Here is a 13754-nt window from a genome sequence, read left to right as displayed (position 1 = left end):
CCCATTGCACTCCCACGGGGCCTTTTTAAATGCAATCCATAACCCGGATTTGCCAGGAACCCTTCTTACTCCTCCTACTTGCATGTGACACTGGGCTTAGGATCTGCATAGGAAACACACACACAAGCACACACCTACCTTTGTTGCCTGCAGATGCCTCCTTGGCTGTCCCCAAACGGTATCAAACCAACACCCACGGGAAGCTGTAAGCATAGAGGACATGCCTGCACCCCATTGGACTTACCTGTGTGGGTTAAACCCGGGTTATTTGACAACCTATGGCGGTGATGGTTCTGCTCAGGCAGAGCAGTGCTGATGCTCCTCATAAAGCTGTCGCTGCTGTGAAGGTTCTAGGTGACATCACAAATCCCTATGGTTACATACACAACAAAGCTGGGTTGTTGTTGTTTACACTCTGCAAGGCCTGTGGAAGTGAGTGACATCATAGCACTGTAGTTCTGAGGGTTCTAGATGGATGCAACAATCTCCTGTTGCTTCTATGAAGGCCATAATAGACGACATCACCAAACAGCTCCATAGTCACATACACAGCAAAGGAGAGATGTTGTTTACACCTAGTGATGTCAGTGGTATTGAGTGACATCACAGCACAGTGCTAAGGCTCCTGGGCCTGGACACAGCAGCGGCTGCAATATCTCAACGGAGAATACGTTTATATATATGTGTGTGTGTGCGCGTATATATATATATATATATATATATATATATATATATATATATATTTCTCCGCCGAAATCACTTTTAAACCCATTTCCACCTTTTTTTCCCTTCTCTTCCTCTTACTTTTTTTTCACGTTTTTTTACGTTTTTCTCCTTTTCGCCTCTTTTCTGGGCGTATTATTCTTCTTTTTCTTCTTTTTTTTCGTCTAATGCATACCCCATCAGTGCAGCAATGCTTATTCAATACCGCCAGCAGATGGAGACACTGGGGGATAATTTTCTAAGGATTTATACTGATTTTTCCTGTCTGAATTTGTCGCACAGAAAGTTGCAGGCCAAATATGTGTGACATTTCTGCGACTTTAGCTTCTAGAGCATTTTTACAACATTATACATAGGTGCTGAATACATAAAAAGCGACTGTTCAGCGACAGACAAGTCGCATCGGCTGAAAGTAGGCCAGAATGTCAGTCCATGTTGGAGCAGGTTTAGATACAGTCTAAAGCATAGATCTCAAAGTCTGTGCACAGAATTTAGCAAGGGCCTCGCACCTTCTGATGCATCAGGTAGGTGCACAATAGCATAGCCTAACCCTCTGTACTTTGGTCTATATTGATGCGGGACATAGACAGCCAGCTGATGACCAATCCATTAGTGCAATGGATGGCTGGAAGCATTTGTCTTTGCCTTTGCAATACCACAGAAGCAATGCATGGTCAATGTACAGCAATGACACACCTGTGTGAACAGCCAGGAGACCCCCCCCCCCATGTTATGTTACATAGTTACATAGTTAGTACGGTCGAAAAAAGACATATGTCCATCAAGTTCAACCAGGGAATTAAGGGGTAGGGGTGTGGCGCGATATTGGGGAAGGGATGAGATTTTATATTTCTTCATAAGCATTAATCTTATTTTGTCAATTAGGAACATTCAGCACCCACCCGCTATCAAGGCAGCTGCCTATCATGTCATGCCCTACCTGCACAGGTGTGCTGGCTACTCAAATGATCCAATTAAGGAGGCCATTTAGTCAGCAGCAGCAGAAGTCCTGTGCCTGGACGCTCCAACAGCGGCCAGACACAAGCAGAAGCAGAAGCAGCAGCAGCACCACCTTTTGTTTTTTGGCTGCAGCAGCAGCAGCAGCAAGGCCCACAGGGCTGGCTAGCTGGCTAGCCAGCAAGCAGGTAGCAATGAAAGTAGGAATCTTTCTTTTTAACCCTGTAAGGGGGTGGTGCACTGTACCCGAAGATACTGCCATATCGGGTCAATGCATAGGGCGACGGAAGCAAGCTTCGAAATCGGCCCCCGTTCTCAAAAATCCATTTAATATATGGTCCCCAGATAGGGGACGTATCAGATATTAAACTGATAAGAACAGATACTACACTTGATCTTAGCCAAAAGGCCGAGAAGCGATAACCGTGAAAGGGGCGGGCCCAACAAGGTCCCCTTCATGGGCACTATCACTGCTTGCTGTCAGGGAGGCTGCCAGACAATTTTCCATGCACACTCTGGGCTGGGGGGCAGTCAACCACCAGTACACACAGCAGAACCTAAACCCATACCATTATTGCTAAGCAGCAAGACAGGGGCCCATTGCACTCCCACGGGGCCTTTTTAAATGCAATCCATAACCCGGATTTGCCAGGAACCCTTCTTACTCCTCCTACTTGCATGTGACACTGGGCTTAGGATCTGCATAGGAAACACACACACAAGCACACACCTACCTTTGTTGCCTGCAGATGCCTCCTTGGCTGTCCCCAAACGGTATCAAACCAACACCCACGGGAAGCTGTAAGCATAGAGGACATGCCTGCACCCCATTGGACTTACCTGTGTGGGTTAAACCCGGGTTATTTGACAACCTATGGCGGTGATGGTTCTGCTCAGGCAGAGCAGTGCTGATGCTCCTCATAAAGCTGTCGCTGCTGTGAAGGTTCTAGGTGACATCACAAATCCCTATGGTTACATACACAACAAAGCTGGGTTGTTGTTGTTTACACTCTGCAAGGCCTGTGGAAGTGAGTGACATCATAGCACTGTAGTTCTGAGGGTTCTAGATGGATGCAACAATCTCCTGTTGCTTCTATGAAGGCCATAATAGACGACATCACCAAACAGCTCCATAGTCACATACACAGCAAAGGAGAGATGTTGTTTACACCTAGTGATGTCAGTGGTATTGAGTGACATCACAGCACAGTGCTAAGGCTCCTGGGCCTGGACACAGCAGCGGCTGCAATATCTCAACGGAGAATACGTTTATATATATGTGTGTGTGTGCGCGTATATATATATATATATATATATATATATATATATATATATATTTCTCCGCCGAAATCACTTTTAAACCCATTTCCACCTTTTTTTCCCTTCTCTTCCTCTTACTTTTTTTTCACGTTTTTTTACGTTTTTCTCCTTTTCGCCTCTTTTCTGGGCGTATTATTCTTCTTTTTCTTCTTTTTTTTCGTCTAATGCATACCCCATCAGTGCAGCAATGCTTATTCAATACCGCCAGCAGATGGAGACACTGGGGGATAATTTTCTAAGGATTTATACTGATTTTTCCTGTCTGAATTTGTCGCACAGAAAGTTGCAGGCCAAATATGTGTGACATTTCTGCGACTTTAGCTTCTAGAGCATTTTTACAACATTATACATAGGTGCTGAATACATAAAAAGCGACTGTTCAGCGACAGACAAGTCGCATCGGCTGAAAGTAGGCCAGAATGTCAGTCCATGTTGGAGCAGGTTTAGATACAGTCTAAAGCATAGATCTCAAAGTCTGTGCACAGAATTTAGCAAGGGCCTCGCACCTTCTGATGCATCAGGTAGGTGCACAATAGCATAGCCTAACCCTCTGTACTTTGGTCTATATTGATGCGGGACATAGACAGCCAGCTGATGACCAATCCATTAGTGCAATGGATGGCTGGAAGCATTTGTCTTTGCCTTTGCAATACCACAGAAGCAATGCATGGTCAATGTACAGCAATGACACACCTGTGTGAACAGCCAGGAGACCCCCCCCCCCCATGTTATGTTACATAGTTACATAGTTAGTACGGTCGAAAAAAGACATATGTCCATCAAGTTCAACCAGGGAATTAAGGGGTAGGGGTGTGGCGCGATATTGGGGAAGGGATGAGATTTTATATTTCTTCATAAGCATTAATCTTATTTTGTCAATTAGGAACATTCAGCACCCACCCGCTATCAAGGCAGCTGCCTATCATGTCATGCCCTACCTGCACAGGTGTGCTGGCTACTCAAATGATCCAATTAAGGAGGCCATTTAGTCAGCAGCAGCAGAAGTCCTGTGCCTGGACGCTCCAACAGCGTCCAGACACAAGCAGAAGCAGAAGCAGCAGCAGCACCACCTTTTGTTTTTTGGCTGCAGCAGCAGCAGCAGCAAGGCCCACAGGGCTGGCTAGCTGGCTAGCCAGCAAGCAGGTAGCAATGAAAGTAGGAATCTTTCTTTTTAACCCTGTAAGGGGGTGGTGCACTGTACCCGAAGATACTGCCATATCGGGTCAATGCATAGGGCGACGGAAGCAAGCTTCGAAATCGGCCCCCGTTCTCAAAAATCCATTTAATATATGGTCCCCAGATAGGGGACGTATCAGATATTAAACTGATAAGAACAGATACTACACTTGATCTTAGCCAAAAGGCCGAGAAGCGATAACCGTGAAAGGGGCGGGCCCAACAAGGTCCCCTTCATGGGCACTATCACTGCTTGCTGTCAGGGAGGCTGCCAGACAATTTTCCATGCACACTCTGGGCTGGGGGGCAGTCAACCACCAGTACACACAGCAGAACCTAAACCCATACCATTATTGCTAAGCAGCAAGACAGGGGCCCATTGCACTCCCACGGGGCCTTTTTAAATGCAATCCATAACCCGGATTTGCCAGGAACCCTTCTTACTCCTCCTACTTGCATGTGACACTGGGCTTAGGATCTGCATAGGAAACACACACACAAGCACACACCTACCTTTGTTGCCTGCAGATGCCTCCTTGGCTGTCCCCAAACGGTATCAAACCAACACCCACGGGAAGCTGTAAGCATAGAGGACATGCCTGCACCCCATTGGACTTACCTGTGTGGGTTAAACCCGGGTTATTTGACAACCTATGGCGGTGATGGTTCTGCTCAGGCAGAGCAGTGCTGATGCTCCTCATAAAGCTGTCGCTGCTGTGAAGGTTCTAGGTGACATCACAAATCCCTATGGTTACATACACAACAAAGCTGGGTTGTTGTTGTTTACACTCTGCAAGGCCTGTGGAAGTGAGTGACATCATAGCACTGTAGTTCTGAGGGTTCTAGATGGATGCAACAATCTCCTGTTGCTTCTATGAAGGCCATAATAGACGACATCACCAAACAGCTCCATAGTCACATACACAGCAAAGGAGAGATGTTGTTTACACCTAGTGATGTCAGTGGTATTGAGTGACATCACAGCACAGTGCTAAGGCTCCTGGGCCTGGACACAGCAGCGGCTGCAATATCTCAACGGAGAATACGTTTATATATATGTGTGTGTGTGCGCGTATATATATATATATATATATATATAATATATATATATATATATATATTTCTCCGCCGAAATCACTTTTAAACCCATTTCCACCTTTTTTTCCCTTCTCTTCCTCTTACTTTTTTTTCACGTTTTTTTACGTTTTTCTCCTTTTCGCCTCTTTTCTGGGCGTATTATTCTTCTTTTTCTTCTTTTTTTTCGTCTAATGCATACCCCATCAGTGCAGCAATGCTTATTCAATACCGCCAGCAGATGGAGACACTGGGGGATAATTTTCTAAGGATTTATACTGATTTTTCCTGTCTGAATTTGTCGCACAGAAAGTTGCAGGCCAAATATGTGTGACATTTCTGCGACTTTAGCTTCTAGAGCATTTTTACAACATTATACATAGGTGCTGAATACATAAAAAGCGACTGTTCAGCGACAGACAAGTCGCATCGGCTGAAAGTAGGCCAGAATGTCAGTCCATGTTGGAGCAGGTTTAGATACAGTCTAAAGCATAGATCTCAAAGTCTGTGCACAGAATTTAGCAAGGGCCTCGCACCTTCTGATGCATCAGGTAGGTGCACAATAGCATAGCCTAACCCTCTGTACTTTGGTCTATATTGATGCGGGACATAGACAGCCAGCTGATGACCAATCCATTAGTGCAATGGATGGCTGGAAGCATTTGTCTTTGCCTTTGCAATACCACAGAAGCAATGCATGGTCAATGTACAGCAATGACACACCTGTGTGAACAGCCAGGAGACCCCCCCCCCCCCATGTTATGTTACATAGTTACATAGTTAGTACGGTCGAAAAAAGACATATGTCCATCAAGTTCAACCAGGGAATTAAGGGGTAGGGGTGTGGCGCGATATTGGGGAAGGGATGAGATTTTATATTTCTTCATAAGCATTAATCTTATTTTGTCAATTAGGAACATTCAGCACCCACCCGCTATCAAGGCAGCTGCCTATCATGTCATGCCCTACCTGCACAGGTGTGCTGGCTACTCAAATGATCCAATTAAGGAGGCCATTTAGTCAGCAGCAGCAGAAGTCCTGTGCCTGGACGCTCCAACAGCGGCCAGACACAAGCAGAAGCAGAAGCAGCAGCAGCACCACCTTTTGTTTTTTGGCTGCAGCAGCAGCAGCAGCAAGGCCCACAGGGCTGGCTAGCTGGCTAGCCAGCAAGCAGGTAGCAATGAAAGTAGGAATCTTTCTTTTTAACCCTGTAAGGGGGTGGTGCACTGTACCCGAAGATACTGCCATATCGGGTCAATGCATAGGGCGACGGAAGCAAGCTTCGAAATCGGCCCCCGTTCTCAAAAATCCATTTAATATATGGTCCCCAGATAGGGGACGTATCAGATATTAAACTGATAAGAACAGATACTACACTTGATCTTAGCCAAAAGGCCGAGAAGCGATAACCGTGAAAGGGGCGGGCCCAACAAGGTCCCCTTCATGGGCACTATCACTGCTTGCTGTCAGGGAGGCTGCCAGACAATTTTCCATGCACACTCTGGGCTGGGGGGCAGTCAACCACCAGTACACACAGCAGAACCTAAACCCATACCATTATTGCTAAGCAGCAAGACAGGGGCCCATTGCACTCCCACGGGGCCTTTTTAAATGCAATCCATAACCCGGATTTGCCAGGAACCCTTCTTACTCCTCCTACTTGCATGTGACACTGGGCTTAGGATCTGCATAGGAAACACACACACAAGCACACACCTACCTTTGTTGCCTGCAGATGCCTCCTTGGCTGTCCCCAAACGGTATCAAACCAACACCCACGGGAAGCTGTAAGCATAGAGGACATGCCTGCACCCCATTGGACTTACCTGTGTGGGTTAAACCCGGGTTATTTGACAACCTATGGCGGTGATGGTTCTGCTCAGGCAGAGCAGTGCTGATGCTCCTCATAAAGCTGTCGCTGCTGTGAAGGTTCTAGGTGACATCACAAATCCCTATGGTTACATACACAACAAAGCTGGGTTGTTGTTGTTTACACTCTGCAAGGCCTGTGGAAGTGAGTGACATCATAGCACTGTAGTTCTGAGGGTTCTAGATGGATGCAACAATCTCCTGTTGCTTCTATGAAGGCCATAATAGACGACATCACCAAACAGCTCCATAGTCACATACACAGCAAAGGAGAGATGTTGTTTACACCTAGTGATGTCAGTGGTATTGAGTGACATCACAGCACAGTGCTAAGGCTCCTGGGCCTGGACACAGCAGCGGCTGCAATATCTCAACGGAGAATACGTTTATATATATGTGTGTGTGTGCGCGTATATATATATATATATATATATATATATATATATATATATATATATATATCTCCGCCGAAATCACTTTTAAACCCATTTCCACCTTTTTTTCCCTTCTCTTCCTCTTACTTTTTTTTCACGTTTTTTTACGTTTTTCTCCTTTTCGCCTCTTTTCTGGGCGTATTATTCTTCTTTTTCTTCTTTTTTTTCGTCTAATGCATACCCCATCAGTGCAGCAATGCTTATTCAATACCGCCAGCAGATGGAGACACTGGGGGATAATTTTCTAAGGATTTATACTGATTTTTCCTGTCTGAATTTGTCGCACAGAAAGTTGCAGGCCAAATATGTGTGACATTTCTGCGACTTTAGCTTCTAGAGCATTTTTACAACATTATACATAGGTGCTGAATACATAAAAAGCGACTGTTCAGCGACAGACAAGTCGCATCGGCTGAAAGTAGGCCAGAATGTCAGTCCATGTTGGAGCAGGTTTAGATACAGTCTAAAGCATAGATCTCAAAGTCTGTGCACAGAATTTAGCAAGGGCCTCGCACCTTCTGATGCATCAGGTAGGTGCACAATAGCATAGCCTAACCCTCTGTACTTTGGTCTATATTGATGCGGGACATAGACAGCCAGCTGATGACCAATCCATTAGTGCAATGGATGGCTGGAAGCATTTGTCTTTGCCTTTGCAATACCACAGAAGCAATGCATGGTCAATGTACAGCAATGACACACCTGTGTGAACAGCCAGGAGACCCCCCCCCCCCATGTTATGTTACATAGTTACATAGTTAGTACGGTCGAAAAAAGACATATGTCCATCAAGTTCAACCAGGGAATTAAGGGGTAGGGGTGTGGCGCGATATTGGGGAAGGGATGAGATTTTATATTTCTTCATAAGCATTAATCTTATTTTGTCAATTAGGAACATTCAGCACCCACCCGCTATCAAGGCAGCTGCCTATCATGTCATGCCCTACCTGCACAGGTGTGCTGGCTACTCAAATGATCCAATTAAGGAGGCCATTTAGTCAGCAGCAGCAGAAGTCCTGTGCCTGGACGCTCCAACAGCGGCCAGACACAAGCAGAAGCAGAAGCAGCAGCAGCACCACCTTTTGTTTTTTGGCTGCAGCAGCAGCAGCAGCAAGGCCCACAGGGCTGGCTAGCTGGCTAGCCAGCAAGCAGGTAGCAATGAAAGTAGGAATCTTTCTTTTTAACCCTGTAAGGGGGTGGTGCACTGTACCCGAAGATACTGCCATATCGGGTCAATGCATAGGGCGACGGAAGCAAGCTTCGAAATCGGCCCCCGTTCTCAAAAATCCATTTAATATATGGTCCCCAGATAGGGGACGTATCAGATATTAAACTGATAAGAACAGATACTACACTTGATCTTAGCCAAAAGGCCGAGAAGCGATAACCGTGAAAGGGGCGGGCCCAACAAGGTCCCCTTCATGGGCACTATCACTGCTTGCTGTCAGGGAGGCTGCCAGACAATTTTCCATGCACACTCTGGGCTGGGGGGCAGTCAACCACCAGTACACACAGCAGAACCTAAACCCATACCATTATTGCTAAGCAGCAAGACAGGGGCCCATTGCACTCCCACGGGGCCTTTTTAAATGCAATCCATAACCCGGATTTGCCAGGAACCCTTCTTACTCCTCCTACTTGCATGTGACACTGGGCTTAGGATCTGCATAGGAAACACACACACAAGCACACACCTACCTTTGTTGCCTGCAGATGCCTCCTTGGCTGTCCCCAAACGGTATCAAACCAACACCCACGGGAAGCTGTAAGCATAGAGGACATGCCTGCACCCCATTGGACTTACCTGTGTGGGTTAAACCCGGGTTATTTGACAACCTATGGCGGTGATGGTTCTGCTCAGGCAGAGCAGTGCTGATGCTCCTCATAAAGCTGTCACTGCTGTGAAGGTTCTAGGTGACATCACAAATCCCTATGGTTACATACACAACAAAGCTGGGTTGTTGTTGTTTACACTCTGCAAGGCCTGTGGAAGTGAGTGACATCATAGCACTGTAGTTCTGAGGGTTCTAGATGGATGCAACAATCTCCTGTTGCTTCTATGAAGGCCATAATAGACGACATCACCAAACAGCTCCATAGTCACATACACAGCAAAGGAGAGATGTTGTTTACACCTAGTGATGTCAGTGGTATTGAGTGACATCACAGCACAGTGCTAAGGCTCCTGGGCCTGGACACAGCAGCGGCTGCAATATCTCAACGGAGAATACGTTTATATATATGTGTGTGTGTGCGCGTATATATATATATATATATATATATATATATATATATATATATATATATATTTCTCCGCCGAAATCACTTTTAAACCCATTTCCACCTTTTTTTCCCTTCTCTTCCTCTTACTTTTTTTTCACGTTTTTTTACGTTTTTCTCCTTTTCGCCTCTTTTCTGGGCGTATTATTCTTCTTTTTCTTCTTTTTTTTCGTCTAATGCATACCCCATCAGTGCAGCAATGCTTATTCAATACCGCCAGCAGATGGAGACACTGGGGGATAATTTTCTAAGGATTTATACTGATTTTTCCTGTCTGAATTTGTCGCACAGAAAGTTGCAGGCCAAATATGTGTGACATTTCTGCGACTTTAGCTTCTAGAGCATTTTTACAACATTATACATAGGTGCTGAATACATAAAAAGCGACTGTTCAGCGACAGACAAGTCGCATCGGCTGAAAGTAGGCCAGAATGTCAGTCCATGTTGGAGCAGGTTTAGATACAGTCTAAAGCATAGATCTCAAAGTCTGTGCACAGAATTTAGCAAGGGCCTCGCACCTTCTGATGCATCAGGTAGGTGCACAATAGCATAGCCTAACCCTCTGTACTTTGGTCTATATTGATGCGGGACATAGACAGCCAGCTGATGACCAATCCATTAGTGCAATGGATGGCTGGAAGCATTTGTCTTTGCCTTTGCAATACCACAGAAGCAATGCATGGTCAATGTACAGCAATGACACACCTGTGTGAACAGCCAGGAGACCCCCCCCCCCCCATGTTATGTTACATAGTTACATAGTTAGTACGGTCGAAAAAAGACATATGTCCATCAAGTTCAACCAGGGAATTAAGGGGTAGGGGTGTGGCGCGATATTGGGGAAGGGATGAGATTTTATATTTCTTCATAAGCATTAATCTTATTTTGTCAATTAGGAACATTCAGCACCCACCCGCTATCAAGGCAGCTGCCTATCATGTCATGCCCTACCTGCACAGGTGTGCTGGCTACTCAAATGATCCAATTAAGGAGGCCATTTAGTCAGCAGCAGCAGAAGTCCTGTGCCTGGACGCTCCAACAGCGGCCAGACACAAGCAGAAGCAGAAGCAGCAGCAGCACCACCTTTTGTTTTTTGGCTGCAGCAGCAGCAGCAGCAAGGCCCACAGGGCTGGCTAGCTGGCTAGCCAGCAAGCAGGTAGCAATGAAAGTAGGAATCTTTCTTTTTAACCCTGTAAGGGGGTGGTGCACTGTACCCGAAGATACTGCCATATCGGGTCAATGCATAGGGCGACGGAAGCAAGCTTCGAAATCGGCCCCCGTTCTCAAAAATCCATTTAATATATGGTCCCCAGATAGGGGACGTATCAGATATTAAACTGATAAGAACAGATACTACACTTGATCTTAGCCAAAAGGCCGAGAAGCGATAACCGTGAAAGGGGCGGGCCCAACAAGGTCCCCTTCATGGGCACTATCACTGCTTGCTGTCAGGGAGGCTGCCAGACAATTTTCCATGCACACTCTGGGCTGGGGGGCAGTCAACCACCAGTACACACAGCAGAACCTAAACCCATACCATTATTGCTAAGCAGCAAGACAGGGGCCCATTGCACTCCCACGGGGCCTTTTTAAATGCAATCCATAACCCGGATTTGCCAGGAACCCTTCTTACTCCTCCTACTTGCATGTGACACTGGGCTTAGGATCTGCATAGGAAACACACACACAAGCACACACCTACCTTTGTTGCCTGCAGATGCCTCCTTGGCTGTCCCCAAACGGTATCAAACCAACACCCACGGGAAGCTGTAAGCATAGAGGACATGCCTGCACCCCATTGGACTTACCTGTGTGGGTTAAACCCGGGTTATTTGACAACCTATGGCGGTGATGGTTCTGCTCAGGCAGAGCAGTGCTGATGCTCCTCATAAAGCTGTCGCTGCTGTGAAGGTTCTAGGTGACATCACAAATCCCTATGGTTACATACACAACAAAGCTGGGTTGTTGTTGTTTACACTCTGCAAGGCCTGTGGAAGTGAGTGACATCATAGCACTGTAGTTCTGAGGGTTCTAGATGGATGCAACAATCTCCTGTTGCTTCTATGAAGGCCATAATAGACGACATCACCAAACAGCTCCATAGTCACATACACAGCAAAGGAGAGATGTTGTTTACACCTAGTGATGTCAGTGGTATTGAGTGACATCACAGCACAGTGCTAAGGCTCCTGGGCCTGGACACAGCAGCGGCTGCAATATCTCAACGGAGAATACGTTTATATATATGTGTGTGTGTGCGCGTATATATATATATATATATATATATATATATATATATATATATATATATTTCTCCGCCGAAATCACTTTTAAACCCATTTCCACCTTTTTTTCCCTTCTCTTCCTCTTACTTTTTTTTCACGTTTTTTTACGTTTTTCTCCTTTTCGCCTCTTTTCTGGGCGTATTATTCTTCTTTTTCTTCTTTTTTTTCGTCTAATGCATACCCCATCAGTGCAGCAATGCTTATTCAATACCGCCAGCAGATGGAGACACTGGGGGATAATTTTCTAAGGATTTATACTGATTTTTCCTGTCTGAATTTGTCGCACAGAAAGTTGCAGGCCAAATATGTGTGACATTTCTGCGACTTTAGCTTCTAGAGCATTTTTACAACATTATACATAGGTGCTGAATACATAAAAAGCGACTGTTCAGCGACAGACAAGTCGCATCGGCTGAAAGTAGGCCAGAATGTCAGTCCATGTTGGAGCAGGTTTAGATACAGTCTAAAGCATAGATCTCAAAGTCTGTGCACAGAATTTAGCAAGGGCCTCGCACCTTCTGATGCATCAGGTAGGTGCACAATAGCATAGCCTAACCCTCTGTACTTTGGTCTATATTGATGCGGGACATAGACAGCCAGCTGATGACCAATCCATTAGTGCAATGGATGGCTGGAAGCATTTGTCTTTGCCTTTGCAATACCACAGAAGCAATGCATGGTCAATGTACAGCAATGACACACCTGTGTGAACAGCCAGGAGACCCCCCCCCCCCCCATGTTATGTTACATAGTTACATAGTTAGTACGGTCGAAAAAAGACATATGTCCATCAAGTTCAACCAGGGAATTAAGGGGTAGGGGTGTGGCGCGATATTGGGGAAGGGATGAGATTTTATATTTCTTCATAAGCATTAATCTTATTTTGTCAATTAGGAACATTCAGCACCCACCCGCTATCAAGGCAGCTGCCTATCATGTCATGCCCTACCTGCACAGGTGTGCTGGCTACTCAAATGATCCAATTAAGGAGGCCATTTAGTCAGCAGCAGCAGAAGTCCTGTGCCTGGACGCTCCAACAGCGGCCAGACACAAGCAGAAGCAGAAGCAGCAGCAGCACCACCTTTTGTTTTTTGGCTGCAGCAGCAGCAGCAGCAAGGCCCACAGGGCTGGCTAGCTGGCTAGCCAGCAAGCAGGTAGCAATGAAAGTAGGAATCTTTCTTTTTAACCCTGTAAGGGGGTGGTGCACTGTACCCGAAGATACTGCCATATCGGGTCAATGCATAGGGCGACGGAAGCAAGCTTCGAAATCGGCCCCCGTTCTCAAAAATCCATTTAATATATGGTCCCCAGATAGGGGACGTATCAGATATTAAACTGATAAGAACAGATACTACACTTGATCTTAGCCAAAAGGCCGAGAAGCGATAACCGTGAAAGGGGCGGGCCCAACAAGGTCCCCTTCATGGGCACTATCACTGCTTGCTGTCAGGGAGGCTGCCAGACAATTTTCCATGCACACTCTGGGCTGGGGGGCAGTCAACCACCAGTACACACAGCAGAACCTAAACCCATACCATTATTGCTAAGCAGCAAGACAGGGGCCCATTGCACTCCCACGGGGCCTTTTTAAATGCAATCCATAACCCGGATTTGCCAGGAACCCTTCTTACTCCTC

General features: G+C 46.0%; 6 non-coding genes across 6 annotated transcripts; all 6 read right to left on the bottom strand.

Annotated features, from left to right (window-relative positions):
* Positions 1-1910: 1910 nt before the first annotated feature.
* Positions 1911-2101, bottom strand: LOC130340528 (U2 spliceosomal RNA). The gene has a single exon (XR_008880631.1). It is a non-coding gene; the product is annotated as a U2 spliceosomal RNA (small nuclear RNA).
* Positions 2102-4185: 2084 nt separating this feature from the next.
* Positions 4186-4376, bottom strand: LOC130340516 (U2 spliceosomal RNA). The gene has a single exon (XR_008880620.1). It is a non-coding gene; the product is annotated as a U2 spliceosomal RNA (small nuclear RNA).
* A 2090-nt stretch (positions 4377-6466) lies between these two features.
* On the bottom strand, positions 6467-6657 carry LOC130340604 (U2 spliceosomal RNA). Its single transcript, XR_008880697.1, has one exon. It is a non-coding gene; the product is annotated as a U2 spliceosomal RNA (small nuclear RNA).
* A 2090-nt stretch (positions 6658-8747) lies between these two features.
* LOC130340592 (U2 spliceosomal RNA) lies at positions 8748-8938 on the bottom strand. Its single transcript, XR_008880686.1, has one exon. It is a non-coding gene; the product is annotated as a U2 spliceosomal RNA (small nuclear RNA).
* Positions 8939-11031: 2093 nt separating this feature from the next.
* LOC130340580 (U2 spliceosomal RNA) lies at positions 11032-11222 on the bottom strand. Its single transcript, XR_008880675.1, has one exon. It is a non-coding gene; the product is annotated as a U2 spliceosomal RNA (small nuclear RNA).
* Positions 11223-13314: 2092 nt separating this feature from the next.
* On the bottom strand, positions 13315-13505 carry LOC130340567 (U2 spliceosomal RNA). The gene has a single exon (XR_008880664.1). It is a non-coding gene; the product is annotated as a U2 spliceosomal RNA (small nuclear RNA).
* Between the last annotated feature and the right edge of the window lie 249 nt (positions 13506-13754).

Source organism: Hyla sarda, unplaced genomic scaffold, assembly GCF_029499605.1.
Source record: "Hyla sarda isolate aHylSar1 unplaced genomic scaffold, aHylSar1.hap1 scaffold_597, whole genome shotgun sequence".
NCBI lineage: Eukaryota > Metazoa > Chordata > Amphibia > Anura > Hylidae > Hyla > Hyla sarda.
The sequence above is the reverse complement of the archived record's forward strand: the minus strand, read 5'-3'. Positions and strand labels throughout refer to the sequence as shown.